Source organism: Vulpes lagopus, chromosome X (genome assembly GCF_018345385.1).
Source record: "Vulpes lagopus strain Blue_001 chromosome X, ASM1834538v1, whole genome shotgun sequence".
Lineage (NCBI taxonomy): Eukaryota > Metazoa > Chordata > Mammalia > Carnivora > Canidae > Vulpes > Vulpes lagopus.
In genome coordinates, this window is record NC_054848.1 from 46,092,010 (window position 1) to 46,103,609 (window position 11,600).

An 11,600-nucleotide genomic window follows, 5' to 3' on the forward strand; every position below is an offset into this window, starting at 1 on the left:
TGTTCCTAATTTATCCTACAGGTTAAAGAAGCAAGTTGTATTAAATACTATGTATTCATTAAAGAGAATGTGTGTGTGTGTGTATATATATATATATATATATATATATATATATAGCTACTTCATTCTCCACATATATATAAATATATATAGAGAGAGGATATATATATAGAGACAGACAGACAGACAGACAGACAGACATGAAAAGAATCCTAAGTCATATCTTTGGGAAAAGAGCAAGTCATAAAACATATATATTTTTTACTTGTATATGTATATGCATGTAAATACAGAGAAAAAAGGACAGTACAAGTTTACAGTCAACTCTTCTTTTTAAGGATTTTTCTATGATTTTTAAGTAAGCTCTACACCCAAAGTGGGGTTCAAACTTATAACCCTGAGATCAAGAGTTACATGCTCTACCAACTGAGTCAGCCTAGTGCCCCTACAGTCAAGTCTTAATAATGGTACCTACCAGAGGACAGAAATTGTGTAAAGGTGGACCTTAAGGTTTTAATCTATCTCTATGTTATTTTAATCCTTTATAGCAGAATTGTCCATCAACAATCTGTACAAAAGAACCAGTTAAGGATATTATCATTTTGGGGACAGCCCAGGTGCCTCAGCAGTCTATCGCCGCCTTTGGCCCAGGGTGTGATCCTGGAGACCCGGGATCGAGTACTGCATCGGGCTCCCTGCATGGAGCCTGCTTCTCCCTCTGCCTATGTCTCTGCCTCTCTGTGTGTGTGTGTCTCTCGTGAATATATAAATAAAATCTTAAGAAAAGGATATTATCATTTTTCAAAATAACTGAAGGAAGGAAAAAACAAATAAGGCATGTATAACATAAAACCAAATAAATATCATCAATTAACACTCCTTGAGTGTTTTGTGCCGAGCATTGTAAGCCCCTTCATGCATTTTCTCATGTAATCATTACAAAAATCTTGAGGTGGATAATATTTTTATTCCCATTTTACAAATGAGGAAACTAAGCTCAAAAAATTAAGTTAACTTCTCTAAAATCACACAGCTAGTAAAAAACCAGGGCCAGAATTCAACTCAGGCACTGTACTCCCAAGTCTACTCCTTACTCATTAGTATGGGGCCTCATAAGATGTGGCACCACGTGCATAACACTATACACAACCCTGAACTACACAGGTACATACAATACACAACCACATTACAGTCCTTGGGAGTTTGTAACACTAAAACTATCTTCTTTCTCATTTCCATCATCCAGTTTTGCTTTGGCAAGATCATTTCCTCAATTCAAGATGCTCATTTTGTGTGACGAAACCTCTAGGTCCAAATTTAAAAAGGGGCTGAAATGATCTCCACCTTCTTTCATTATCAAAATTAAACAATTTATATTTATCGGGGCACCTAGCTTTATATTTATCAATCACCTACCCTCAAATCCCTAATTATTTTTTTAAGTTAGTTTTTTCTTTCTTTTTTTAAGATTTTATTTATTTATTCATGAGACACACACACACAGAGAGAGAGAGAGAGAGAGAGAGAGAGAGAGGCAGAGACACAGGCAGAGGGAGAAGCAGGCTCCATGCAGGGAGCCCAACGTGGGGCTCGATCCCGGGTCTCCATGATCACCCAGAGGGCCGAAGGCGGCGCTAAACCGCTGAGCCACCCAGGCTGTCCTCAAATCCCTAATTAACACTTTATTCTGCCTAACCCTTTATAACAGTGGTGGAAAAACTACATACAGCCCTCAGGCCAAACCCAACTCCCCTCACTGCCAGTTTTTGTACAACAGGTAGGCTGAGAAAGATTCTTATATTTTTAAATGGTTGGGGGATAAAATCAAAAGAAGAATAGTATTTTGTGACAGAAAAATCATTTGAAATTCACATTTCAGTGTTCATAAAGTTTTATTGGAACATGGCCACACTCATTCATTTACATATTGCCTATGGCTGCTACAACAGCAGAGCTGAGTTGTTGCAACAGACTTCATGGCCCACAAAACCGCAAAACCCGCAAAAAAAAAAAAATTTTTTTTACAATCTGGTCCTTTACAGAAAAAGGTTCTCAAACCTTGCTTTATAGTTTTCATAAGAACTTCATGTATTTAACTTGATTACTCCTAACAACAACTCCGAGAGCTATTTGGTATTGCCCTGAATTCTGAAAATTAGGAAGGCCAAAAAAGTTTAGCATCATGCCCAAGTCACAAAGCCAGTAAGTGAAGGGGAGAATTCTGGAACCCATTTTATAGCTCCAAATCCAACATATTTTCTACCACACTACCACTTTCTAAGAACCCAACCCCTCCTGAATAATCAATGTGTTTCAATATTTGGTGTTAAAATTTACCAGATGGTTAGAGACAGGAAAGCTTTAAATTGGTAGGAAAACATTTCTCAATTGAGGAACTTTGACTCCAAAAATATGTTAATAGAACACACTGTATTTCATGCGTAGTTGTAGAATTTACAAAGTATATTTTTTCACTTAATTAGCCAAAAAAAAAAAACCCTGCAAAATAGGTAGGACTTTTGTTTTGTTTAGTAACAAGTGAGGAAATCGATGCTTACAGACTTACACAAGATTACACTGAAGTTAAGACCAGAACCCAGGCTGACTCCTACTCCAGTGACATTTTCACTTGCAGACACAATCTCTTCTCATAAGGAATGTACCTGGGTTTAGTTTTTTTTTTCCTTAGAAACAAAGACAGGTAACTCACACATTTAAAATATTAAGAAACCTGGGGCAGCCCCGGTAGCCCAGCGGTTTAGCACTACCTTCGGCCCGGAGTGTGATCCTGGAGACCCGGATCCAGTCCCACGTTGGGCTCCCTGCATGGAGCCTGCTTCTCCCTCTGCCCGTGTCTCTACCTCTCTCTCTCTCTCTCTCTCTCTCTCTCTCTCTCTCTCTCTCCCTGTGCCTCTCATGAATAAATAAAATAAATTCTTTTAAAAAAAATAAACAAAATAAAATAAAATATTAAGAAACCTAAAGTGTTTAGAAGAGATAAATTAACAATTTAATAAAATAAAAATTAACAGAAGGGATACTAAGAACTGCTGGTCTCTTAACATTCAGATATCTCTTCAAAGTCACCTCCTCAAAGAAGCCTTCCAAACTAACCACCTGAGCTAAAGAGGCTTCTCTCTAACATCCCAGCACCATTTAAGAAAATTTCTTCTCAGGGTTCCTGGCTGGCTCAGTCGGTGGAGCATGAGACTCTTGACCTTGGGACTGTGAGTTTGAGCCCTATGTTGGGTATAGAGACTACTTAAAAATAAAATCTTTTTAGAAAACACATTCTTCTCAGCATTTATGTTCTGATAGATTTGTTAACTGTCTGTTGTCCACCAACCATAAAGTAAGTATTCTCAAAGAGACCAGAGTCATTGCTTGCTTTGCTTCCTTTTCATCTATTCCCAACACATCAACTCTGCACACTAGAAGAACACAATAAATGTTAAATGAATGACAAATATGTTTGGTATGTCATACTCCAAAATTCACTTGGACTAACAGCTTCAGAGTAAGTTATCAATGCATCTGAAAGGTTCCTTACTTGGTAATGAACCACATATGATCAAGGGTTTTTTTTTTTTTTCTCTTGCTAGAAACCTTCAAAGGCTAACTCTGAATGGAAATGCCACAGTAGCCTCAGTTATGCTCTGGGCAGCATTGGATATCATCAGAGCTGAACTAGTACCTCATAGGTCTTGGGGTTGATCAAGCCAATTTCCCACTCTCCTATTCAACACATGCACATGCCCTAGTGTTTAAAACAATTTGAGATAATGTCCCTATTTTAATTATACTTAACTACAGGCTGAGATTTACAAATCAATTGTACCATGCTAAATTTTAATTCTCATTTTTACAAGTTTAGTTCTGTTGAACTAAAATAATCTTACATGATTCTTAAATGAATAGGACAATGTACGGGTGATTATAGCCTAAGCTACAAATAAAAAGTCTCCACAAGGTACTGATTGATATATGTTTTGGTCAAGAAGCCAGCTCAGAAACAATGTAACACATAGATATGTCTGCTTTTAGGATAAATCCAATGCCAATTTCTGGTTAATTATAATCTAAATCTGCTCCCCCCCCCAAGTTTTTTTTAAGGTTTCTTTTTTAAAGATTTTATTTATTTATTCATAGAGACACACAGAGAGAGGCAGAGACACAGACAGAGGGAGAAGCGGGCTCCATGCAGGGAGCCCGACATGGGACTGGATCCCGGGTCTCCAGGATCACGCCCTTGGCTGCAAGCGGCACTAAACCGCTGCGCCACTGAGGCTGCTCTCCCCCCACAAGTTTTAAGCAAAGATTTCACCCTACACAAACAATCTGAAAACAAAAATAATACTCTTTATAAAAAAAAAACTTATGTAACTTTACCATAAGGATTAGTCTAGCTTGCCATATTGAAGTTTCCTGACCATGAAAGTCTCACTGCCTCACAAAGAGCTTTAGAATATCCCCACTCTTCAAATATAAAGCATGACCTTCAAAAATGCATTTAGAAACATTTCGCCTCCACAAATGCCCAAAGAATAACTACATATTGCTACAAAATAGCATCACTTAAATACATGTATAATATTGTATATTATGTATCTTTTTGAAGTATAGTTTACACACAATGTTACATTAGTTTCAGGCATACAACATAGTGATTCCACAAGTCCTTACATTATGCTATGCTCACCATAAGTGTAGCTACCATCTGTCACCATATAATGCTATTAAAATATCATTAACTATGTTCCCTATGCTGTACCTTTTATCACTGTGACTTATTACTTCCATAACTGCAAGCTTGTACCTCCCACCCCCTTTTCTATTTTATAGTTTATAAAACGTCAAGATAGGGCAGCCCCGGTGGCACAGCAGTTTGGCGCTGCCTGCAGCCTGGGGTGTGATCCTGGAGACCCAGAATCGAGTCCCACATCGGGCTCCCTACATGGAGCCTGCTTCTCCCTCTGCCTGTGTCTCTGCCTCTCTCTCTCTGTGTCTATGAATAAATAAATAAAATCTTTAAAAAAAAAAGTTCTGGTTTAAAAAAAAGTCAAGATAATCCACATACAAAAGAATAGAGCTGGACCCTGACCTCATACCATATACAAAAATTAACTCAAAATGGATCAAAGACTTCAATATTAAAGCTAGACCAATAAAATTCTTCAAAGAAGAGATTGTCTTGGATTTGGCAATGGTTTCTTAAATATAACACTGAAAGCACAAGCAACAAAAAATTGATAAACTGGACTTCAAATTTCAAACCTTTTGTGCATCAAAAGACACTATCAACAAAGTAAAGACTAGGGATCCCTGGGTGGCGCAGTGGTTTGGCGCCTGCCTTTGGCCCAGGGCGTGATCCTGGAGACCCGGGATCGAATCCCACATCGGGCTCCCGGTGCATGGAGCCTGCTTCTCCCTCTGCCTGTGTCTCTGCCTCTCTCTCTCTCTGTGGCTATCATAAATAAATAAAAATTAAAAAAAAAAAACAAAATAAAGACTGGACGCCTGAGTGGCTCAGCAGTTGAGCATCTGCCTTTACCTCAGGTTGTGATCCCGGAGTCCTGGGACCGAGTCCCACATCAGGCTCCTCCTGGGGAGCCTGCTTCTTGCTCTGCCTATGTCTCTGCCTCTTTCTGTGTCTCTCTCATGAATAAACAAAATTTTAGAAAAAGTAAAAAGACAACTCAGAATGAAAGAAAATATTTGCAAATCATATGTCTGATCAGGGTCTAGTATCTAGAATATATTCTTTAAAAACTCTTCCAAGTCAACAATAAAAAAATTTTAAACGGGCAAAAGACTTAAATAGTTCTCTAAGGAAGAAATTCAAATAGTCAACGACCACATAAAAAGATGCTACACATCATTAGTTGTTACAGAAAGACAAATAAAAACCACAATGAGATCCCATTTCATAAAAAACCCAGAGAGTAACAAATGTTGGTGAGGATGTGAAGAAATTAGAACCCTTGTACATTGCTGGTGGGAATGTAAAATGGTGCAGCCACTGTGGAAAACAGTTTGGTGGTTCCTCAACAAGTTAAAACTGAATTACCATATGACTCAGTATTTCCACTTCTAGGTACATACCTGAAAGAATTGAAAACAGGTGTTCAAACAAAAACCTGTACACAAATATTCATATGAGCATTATGCATAAAGCCAAAAGGTAGAAAGATCCCAAATGACTATGGACTGATGAATAAATAAACAAAATGTAATATACCCATACAAGGGAATATTATTCAACCATAAAAAGGAATGAAATAATAGGAACACCTGGCTGGCTCAGTCAGAAGAGCAGGCAACTCTTGTCAATGTTGTGAGTTTGAGACTCACATTGCATATAGAGATTACTAAAAACAAACAAACTTTTTAAAACAAAGGAATGAAATACTGATACATGCCACAACATTATTGAATCTCAAAAACATGTGAAGTGAAAAAAGCCAGACAATAAGGTAATGTAATGCATGATTTCATTTATATGAACTATCTAGAATAGGCAAATCCATAGATGAAAATGTTTTGGAACTAAATATGCAACATCATGAAGTTACTTAATTGTGCACTCTAAAATGGTATAATGTTATGTGAATTTTATCACAATAAAAGGTTACCAGGTTAAAACACAGAAAACAATGTTACTTCATTTCTGTTAATGAAAAAAATAGCCCTGAAGAAAGGAGAATTAAAGGCTCACTACTGCAACAACTTAACCTCAACATTTCCTAAATCAAATATCTCAGGACAAGTTCTACCAAAACAATTTAAAATGGCATCAAATTCTACTCTCAAAGTTTTGGAAATTTCTGAATGAATGCTTTTATAGATGTCCTTTACAATCATCAAATATTTCCTAACAGTGCCATAATTTTTATGATCTCAAACAAAAAATGGAAAAAACCCACCTCTCTGAAAGTATAATGGACTTTAGCCAAGAGACATAATCAAGTAAATCTGCAAACAGAGCTGGTCTACTTATGCTAAGATGGGGTACTGAAGGGTTTTTTTTCCTTGCACACAATACCCTCCCCCACAAACATATACACAAAAATTTAGACCTTCTGTTAATTTTTAAAGTAAATTATCTGACTAGAAATCTTATAGTAATATAACAATTCTCATTTATTTCTATTCTGGTTCTATGCAACCACTGGCTTTATCATTTACTGGCTAAGTAATGTACACCTTAATGAAAAATTCCTGTACTTTATGGAAGAAGATAAAGTTTGAATTACAGAAATTTAACTCCTAAAACACCATGGAATAATTACATAAAAAATGCAGACTTGTGATATGAGGATCAAATTGGTCTAGAAGTCAAAATTCCAGGGTCCACCACTTACTTAATAGAGCAGGTCTTATCTTTCTGTGCTTTATTTTCTCTTAGGTATTAAAAAAAGGCAAATAACTTTCCTGCTGCCTACCAACAGAAGCACAGTAATTAAAATATGTACAAGGTGTGATGGGACCACTAAAGAGGGGCATCTAATGTAGCTTAGTGGAGGCTGCTAGGGAAAGGAAAAAAGACGGGGGGAAAGCAGGAAAGGCTTTCAGGAATAACTAATGACAGAGGTTAGTCTAAAAAGGAGGAGCTCAAATTCAAAGAGAGAGAGAGAGAGAACATTCCAGGTTGGGGGGGGGGGGAATGGGGGCGGGTTGGGACATCAGAAGCAAAGGCAGAGAGATGAATACCAAAAATCTGATTAAGTTATTCCCCTTCTTAAATAGTCAAAGGCTCCAAATCCGGCAGGGCAGTCCTTCACCCCAGACTCAATCTAAGATTCCAGCCTTATTTCAACCCACTCTCCAGATATACCAAACTTAAACTTCCTAGCCTCAAAACCTGAAAGTTCTTCCACTCCAAATATCTAGTTCAAAACTGGGAGGCTTCCTTGCTGCCAAAGTTGGTGCAGCATTCCCAGGCTCTCACGGTGCTTTTATACTTCTACTCTATTGCTTAATACACTAAGTATTCATTTTAATCTATGAGAATAAGAACATAGTATCAGATTCTGTATTTAAATTCTGGGTAGCCAAAACAAGGATTACACTCTTTCCAACATCAAAGCAGAATAAAAGAAAAAGGGCATGGGAATGTTCTCAAATTTGCAACATTTCCAAGATAATGAGTATATGTCAGTAAAGTTTGTAGAAAGTAACCATGAACAGTTACAAATCCATAAACTATTAATCTTGACCCAGAACAGAATGAGACCATCACAAGGTACCCTTACCAAAAGATAAGTAATGTATTCGAGAACAAAATGTCCTAGTAATCTGCTACAATTTAAACTCACAGGAAAAAGCAAGTGCCAATTTTCAAACAAGGTAAATTCAAAATGACCAAAAAAGATCACGTATAATTATTTTAGCATTCAAAATCAGCTTTAGTACATTTTAGCTATCCTTTAATGCAGAGTATGCTTTCCTTTAGGCTCCTGACTTTAAACAATTTTTAAATTCATCAATTTAAAGGTTAGAGACTATCTAGAAGACACCTGATGCTCTGTCATATACTGAGATCTCTTCAAAAGTTATCTTGATTGTTACAACTTACTGTAAGTGAAAAACAGGTAACAATGCCTCCCAAAGTTGGACGCAATCACTACTACACAGAAGATTTTCACAACTTAAAAGAGTATTTATTCATGTAATTGCTTTAGTCAAAGGCAACTCTTAAGAAGGAATATCCATACCACTCGCATCTGTTTTGAGGGTTCAATTTCATTTTAACAGGGTCTATCCGGATGCCTGGGTGGCTTCGTGGTTGAGCGTCTACCTTTGACTCAAGGCATGATCCCGGAGTCCCAGGATGGAGTCCCCCATTGGGGTCCCTGCATGGACCCTGCTTCTCCCTCTGCCTATATCTCTGTGTCTCTCATGAATGAATAAATAAAATCTTTTAAAAAGAAAATAAAACACAGGGTCTATCAACTCCCAAGATAGGGAAGGATTTCCACCCACAGCCCACTCCATAAATGTTTCACCTTCTTAACTAGTCAAACAAAACCTCTTTCAGTACAGTGAAGTCACCTCACCACTTTTATACTAAACCATACGATTCCATCCCCACCCCCAAGCTGTCAGTCACAGAAAACACCACCCGTTCCCAAATAACACCTCTCAATCTCCTTGAACCTAACCCACTTACACAGACAGTAATATTCCCTCACCTGATCCAGTCCTATCGACTTTCACACATCAAATGAATCTCTAAATTAAATCCACTTTCCCCTACCGCATTACCCACTGAAACTCAACTTCCCACACCTGAAGCGATCTTCTCTTTCAGCAGCCTCAATCGCACTCAAACGATCACTCAGTCCTTTGTCAACCATCTCCCGGTCCCCCTCAAGTATCCACCTCACCTTCCCCATTCCCTAGTCTTCTTCCATCAACTCCCAAAGTTGCCACCCTCAACAAAAGCAGCAAAGAAGACAAAAAATGCACCTCAACCCCAAACCTGCCCTTCCCCACTTGTCTCCCTTAGAATTTCTCTCTCTGCCCATTCGCTCGAACGGACAGCGGCTCCGACAACCTCGAAGACCCAAGCCCGACCTCGTCCCATACCTCTTGGCGACAGCAATCACCCAGCCTCGGTCAAGCCGCCCCCCCACACACACACTAGGGCGCTTACTGGGAACAGACTCTTGGCCGCTGCTGCCTCCCTCCATTCATCCCCGGCCCATTCATCTCTCAGCCGGATCCCAGACACGCCCCCCGGCCTCCTCCCTCTCTCCCAGAGCCCTGGCCGGCCCGGGACCCTCACCAGATTAGAGGCTCTCACGGACAGAGACTCGGACTCTTTTCGCTTCTCCCTCGCCCTCTTTCAAGCCTCCGCTCGCCCCTCGACGAGCCACACGGTAGAACACACACAGATACACACACCGCCTCCTCCTCTACCGCCTCTTCCGATGCTTCTTACTCCCCTCCTCGATGTCTCGAGCTCCGCTCCGCGTTGTGTGCGCGTGCGCGCGCGAGCGTCTCCCGCGAGCCCACCGGGCCAGCTACAGCCGGTAGGTAAAGAGCGGGCGGGGTTAGGGGAGCGGGGTATGAGCAAAAGCTCGCGCTCTCCCGGGAGCAGAGCAAGCGCACGCGTACTCCAGCCAGGGAATTCTGGAGAGGAGAGGAGGGTGGAGGGGGGCGGGGAAGGGAGGGGAGGAAAGAAGAGGGGGAGGGGCGGAGAAAGCCGACGGAGCAGCCCCAACTCCGAACAGCCCCTATCACTGCGAGGTGCTGAGTGGCTAGCCAACTAGGGCGTGCGCACTCCTCCCCCGCCCTTGTCAACGCAGCGGGAGAGAGGGATGCGCATCGAGCAGGATAAAGGCTTCTCTCCTTTGCAAAACACGCGTGACACCTCCTGTGTGTTCAAAAGCTCTCTCTCCACGGCTGCTTTACCTTCTTCCCCTCCAAAAAAAAAAAAGTCTAAGCACACACTACTTCCCAGCCACCCACCATCCACTCTGTTATCCACAACCCTCTAAATGCAAATGTGGTACCCGCCAACACCTTTTCACCCACCACCCCTAACTCCCTTTTTCCAACTCCCGTCTTTTCTCGCGAGACCCATACCTGCCGGCTTCGGGATTAGAAATCGAAGCACAGATTTACAAATACCGGTCTCCTGGTTACGTTGCGAGGGCAACGGGCACGGCATGTCCCCCCCCCCCATCCAGAGCCGCAGTGCGCGCGCGCGGGGGCTGGGCAACAACGAAAGTGGGGATGGGAAAGGGAAGCTATGAAACGGAGTTTTGACGGCCTGTAACCGCTAGGCCTAGGCACGTGCATTGCGCCTCGCAGGCGGGTGAGGTGTACCCTGGGAATTGTAGTTTTTGTTCCCGTCTCCCGTCTCCTTTCCATCCTCAGCTTTACTTAGGCCTCTGGCCCGGAGGGAAGTTACCGACGCCATTTTGCTGGGAACAATGGCCTTCGGCCTAGGCAGTGACGGGTGGGGGAGGGAGTAACGTTTTAAGGGTTCGGTTAACCTCCTCTGGCCCCTCGGTGCCATAGCAACCCCTTCAGAAACCTAGCCCCGCCCCTTCTCTGCTCTGCTGGTCTCCTTGACTGCGCACATGCGGGGGGAAAGGCCACCTCCGCCTAAAGCAGGCTCTCGCCATCTCCTCTCGCTCACCGGCCCTCTCCTCTAGTTGGTAGTGAATGCTACCTCCTTCAAGCTTTCACTACACGTTAACCTTGGCACAGCGGCTTTACGATCTGTTTCCTGCATTGTATCAGGCACTGTAACGGAATTGTTTCTGTCATTTTTTCATGAATAATCCTGGCTCCACAGGGGAAGAAACTGAGGCTCAGGAGGGGAAAACGGCCGTGACTTGCTCAAGTTCACACAACTATGTGTGGAAGAGTCAGAACTTGAACCCAAGTGTACTCACTCCAGAGCCTGTGGCTTTTCAATCCCCTAGGCTGCATCTGGTATCTGAGCCACTGAATGACTTCTCCTAACCCTAAGGGCCAGGATTTCCTTCAAACGCCCCTCAAGCCTTAGCAGGATGCCTTGAGGGTAGGAGGCTGTGTGAAAAACGCAAGGCTAGTATTTCCAACTGCCCAGCCTCAGAGCCCTAGTA

General features: G+C 41.5%; 1 protein-coding gene across 4 annotated transcripts in view; it reads right to left on the bottom strand.

The window, feature by feature from the left end:
* Window positions 1-10,701, bottom strand: part of WNK3 (WNK lysine deficient protein kinase 3) — a 152,580-nt gene extending 141,879 nt beyond the window's left edge. For 2 of the 4 annotated variants that reach the window (XM_041740783.1, XM_041740787.1), the window contains exon 1: window positions 9,788-10,536. The gene's annotated coding sequence lies outside the window, so the exon portion shown is untranslated. Of the gene's footprint in view, window positions 1-9,787; window positions 10,537-10,590 lie in introns of those variants that run through there. The other 2 variants (XM_041740785.1, XM_041740784.1) reach the window with 2 other exon arrangements.
* Window positions 10,702-11,600: the final 899 nt, after the last annotated feature.